Below are 5000 nucleotides of genomic sequence, written 5' to 3'. Positions count from 1 at the left end.
AGTGTATAGGTGGCTATAGAATTTAAAGTTTTCATTGGAAATGATAGCCTCATCTGTAATTTCCTTGTTGTTAAGACGGGCTTCCGCTTTGCTCCGCTCCTCCTCTCCTCCGCTCTTCCGCTCCGGGCCCTGGAACTCCCGATCCGCGGGACTTCGGTGAATTCCGGGCCAGTTTTTTTGCTCTTCTGCTCTCCTCCCCTCCTCCGCTTCTTCGCTCCCCCGCTTTGGACCCTGGAACTCTTGAACAGGGCCGGGCTTCTGCCCTCCGCCTCTCCTCTGCTCATCCGCTCCAGGCCCTGGCACTCCCTGTGATCCAGTCATTCGCATGTGCGTGCCCGGAGGTCCGGGAGCTCCACTCAAACGTCCGGGGGGGGTAAGGGTAAGGGGTCCTGTCCCTCTCCCCCCCTCCTCGCCGCCTCTGAGAAGAGAAACATCTCCTCCACTCCTCCGCTCATCCGCTGCGGAACCAGGTACTACCGATCCGCCGGACTCAGGCGAATTGCAGAAAGGGGTTTTGCTGTCCTCCGCTCCTCCGCTCCTCCGCTCCTCCGCTCCTCCGTTTCGGGCCCTGGAACTCCCGAGCCGCTGGACACAAGCGAATCACGGTCCGGGCTTCTGCTCTCCTCCGCTCCTCACCTCATCCGCTCCAGGCCCTGGTACTCCGTGTCCGCGGGAACCCCCCCCAACCCACAAAAACAAACTCTCACACACACACAAACACACGCACACACACACACACACACACACACACACACAAACACACAAACACACACAGACACACCTGAACTCATCATCGCTGTGCTGATAGCATTGGCCGAAACGTATCCACAACCAAACCAACATTAGCTCATCCAGTCATTCACATATGTGTGTGCCCAGAGGTCCGGGAGCTCCAGTCATAACTCCGGGTGATCTCTGTCCGGAGTAGGCTCACCTTAGCCGGTCTAAGGGGTCCTGCTGCCCCCCAGCTTCCCCGCCTTTGAGAAGAGACACATAACTCCGCTCTTCCGCTTCTCCGCTATGGGCCCTGGTACTCCCGATCCTCCGAACTCAGGTGAATTGCGTGACGTGCTTCTGCTCTCCTATAAGCCCCTACACACTTCGAACACGGCTGTTATCACCCTGTTACTGCATTTCAATGACACCCATTTGCTTTCGATCTCAGTGTCTGCCTCCGTACGGAAAAAGCGGGATGGGTGGGGGGGCATAAGCGCAATCGTGCTGTAAGTAATCAGAAGTTAATAGTGTTAACGGTTTGCGAGAAATTTTTAATGCTAGACAAAAAAAGAAAATTAGAAGGATATAATTAAATAAATAGATAGAAAAATAAAATTAAAAACGAAAAAAAAAAATTGTGAGGGGAATATAACATGTAATTAAGTTGGCGGTTCACAAGGAATCTCAGACATCAAACTGTTTTTAATTGAACATAAATAGTACACCCAAATATACAAATGTACAAATAAACATAGCAAGGTAGAACTGAATGTCAATGAAACAACCAGGGATGAGGAAGCAACGGACATCAGGACATTTGTTCTGTATGTAATGAGAAGTTAATAGTGTTACAGGTTTGTGAGAAATTTACAGTGCGAGACAAAAAAATAAATTAAAAGGAAGTAATTAAATCAATAGATAGACAAATAAGAAATTAAAACGAAAAAAAAAAAAAAAAATTGCAAGGGGAATGTAACATGTAATCAAGTTGTTTTTTTTGTTTTTTTTTTTTTTTTTACCAAAAAAAAAAGGAACCTCGGACATGGGTAACTATATTTTTTTGTTTTCGGATTTTTCCATAAGTTTTAAGGATTTTTTTTTTTTTTTTTATATTTCAAAATCGTTTATGAAGACATTAAAATTTGGGGAGCATTTTTGCATTCTGTTCTTGTGAATGAAGAACTTGGCCAGGCCTAAAAGAACATTGACACAGAGTTCATCTGTTATGTTGCTTATAAGTAAACAGAATGTTATATCATCTTTTGAGAAGGAAACTGGTGACGATGGAATGAGAAGGAGAAAAAATATATGGTCAGTGGTTTCAATGTTGTCTTCACAAAATGTACAAATATTATCTTCAAAATTAAAGCGTACCCTCGATAATTCCTTAGATGGGTAGATGTCAGTCATAATTTTGAAGTGGGTCTCTTTTGCCTTGGGGGTATGGGTAGAGTCAGATACATGGTTCGCAGCGTGGCAATCGATTCCTCATCAAATTTATTTAAAATATCCTTTTTTTTTTTTTTGACGTCCAGGGAATAAGTTTCCTGTGAAACATTTCCTAATAAAGGAGTTGCCGCGCTTTCTGTCCACAATTGAGATTCCCTGGAGTGATAGTCGGGGTAACTGTGGTTGTACGGTTCGGTGCGTCATTATATTTTTGGTCAGGAATACAAATTGTCGAGGCAGTGCGTTTCGTAACTTTAGCAACTCTAATATGGGAGGCTTGAATCTGTGTGTAGTACAGAACTGCTCATTGTCCAGAGGACTGCCAGTGTCATCCATCAAGTCAATTATCGACCATATACCTTTCTCAAAGCATTCCTTGTAAAACAGAGGTTTGTTGCCATGCAGTACATATCGATTGTTCCAAACTATTATACTGTGTGGTGAGAAATTGTGTACGTATATCATTTTCCAGTATAATAATATTTGTTTATGGAACTCTGAACATTTGACAGGAATCTTGTTGATATCCAAGTCAGAGATAAGCAGAAGACTCAGGCCGCCGACTTTGTTGAATAAGTAGTTTGGAGTACAATACCAGAAAGAACGATGAGGTTTGATCCAGGATTTCAACCAGTTCACCTTCAATGTCCCATTCAAGCAGTCCGACTCTATCACTTTCAGCCCTCCTTCACTTGTTTCTTTCACCATATGTGATTTTTCTTAGATGGTGTGGTCTGTTCCTCCAGATAAAGTTGAAATTGATTTGGTTAACAGATTTTACGAGTTGATTTGGAGCAGCATTGGAATACGCTGGGTATATACATCTGGATAAACACATCCATTTTAGTCAAATATATCCGGCCTAATATTGATAAATCTCTCTGGAGCCATATATTAGAATTAAGCTTTACTTTGATTCAGTTTAGATTCAATGTTCCTGGATTGATTTAACGTTTGGTCCTTGGATAGGAAAATGCTCAAGTATTTTATTTCTGATTTCATGGAAACATCGCTGATTTCCTTTAGTGGCGAGTCATGCAGCGCAAGAAGTTTGCATTTCTTTAAGTTTAATGACAATCCTGAAGCCTTGGAGAATGTTTTGGTTGTTTTCGGCACTTATTGGGACTTGATGTTCATTTTTCAAAACTAAGGTTGTGTCATCTGCCAGCAGGCTAATAACAATTTCAGTCCCCAGCACGTCTAACTTTTGGATATCGTTGCTCTTTTCAACATAAACGGCTAGCATTTCGGTAGCAATTATAAATAAATAGGGTGAGATGGGGCAACCTTGGGGGATTCCCACATCAACATGGAAGCTCGGAGTGGTGCCGCTTGGCAGGGTGACACAGCTATGAATATTCTCATAGAGCCCACGGATCACATTCCTGAATATTTAACCAAATCCAAAATGTTCGAGCGTTGCTATGATAAATGGATGTTCGACCGAGTCAAAGGCTTTAGAAAAGTCCAAGAAGGATATGCGGCCATTATCTTCAATGCGATACGCCTCTAAACCCATCGCTCGCCCCGACTCGGGGAATCCTAGAGCCTACTTGCACCCCCGCCCTAACTTAACTCCCTCACTCGTGGAGCTCCCTGAGCTCCACACATCCCGGAGCATCACGCCGACTCATTCACATTTGAATGATTGTCTTTATTTTATGTCCGCTAGATAGAGGCATCCGCACATGCGCATCAGTGGAGCTTCAGGCCGGCTGAGGCATGGACTGAAAATCATAAAGACATGTGTGATGAGCTAAAAGGAAGATAAGCATATTTTTATAATAAATGTAAGAAAGAGAGGGTAATGCAGCCTCAGGGCGGCACTGGCCCGTGTCTCTCCAAGCCTGCCTTTGGGGGGGGGGGGGGGCACGGAGCAGTGTCTCCCTGTGCCGGTCCCAAGCCCGGATAAATGCAGAGGGTTGCGTCAGGAGGGGCATCCGGCGTAAAACGTTTGCCAAAACCAAACATGCGAGTCAACCATAACTATACCATACCGGATGGGTCGCGGACCGGGTTAACAACGACCGCCATTGGTACTGATGACCTACAGGGTACTAATGGAAATCGGGCTACTGTGGGTCGAAGAACAAGAAGAAGAAGAAGAGGAGGAGTGCGTGTTCGGAAGCAGAGAGAGAGGAGGAAAGGAAAGAGCCTGGGACTGAGAGTAGGGACTTTGAATATTGGGACTATGACAGGAAAAGGTAGAGAGTTGATGGACACGATGCAGAGAAGGAAGCTGGATATACTGTGTGTCCAGGAGACCAGGTGGAAGGGTAGTAAGGCTAGAAGCTTAGGAGCAGGCTTTAAGTTATACTATTATGGTGCTGACAAGAAGAGAAATGGAGTAGGAGTCATCTTGAAGGAGGAGTTTGTAAGGAACGTCCTAGAGGTGAAAAGAATGTCAGATAGACTTATGAGTCTGAAATTGGAAATTGAAGGTGTGATGCTCAGTGTTGTTAGTGGCTATGCGCCACAGGTGGGATGTGAACCTGAAGAGAAGGAGAAGTTCTGGAATGAGTTGGATGAAGTGATGCAGAATATTCCCAGAAATGAGAGAGTGGTAATTGGTGCAGACTTCAATGGACATGTTGGTGAAGGCAATAGAGGGGATGAAGAAGTGATGGGCAGATATGGTATCCAGGATAGGAATGCAGAGGGACAGATGGTGGTAGATTTTGCAAAAGGGATGGAAATGGGTGTAGTGAATACCTTTTTCCAGAAAAAACAGGAACATAGGGTAACTTATAAGAGCGGAGGTAGGAGCACGCAGGTAGACTACATCTTGTATAGACGAGGTAACCTGAAAGAGATCGGTGACTGCAAAGTAGTTG

The sequence above is a fragment of the Fistularia commersonii genome, unplaced genomic scaffold (assembly GCF_037954325.1).
Source record: "Fistularia commersonii isolate RoL2024-O1a breed Wild unplaced genomic scaffold, RoL_Fcom_v1.0 HiC_scaffold_133, whole genome shotgun sequence".
NCBI lineage: Eukaryota > Metazoa > Chordata > Actinopteri > Syngnathiformes > Fistulariidae > Fistularia > Fistularia commersonii.
This window is presented reverse-complemented; position numbering follows the sequence as displayed.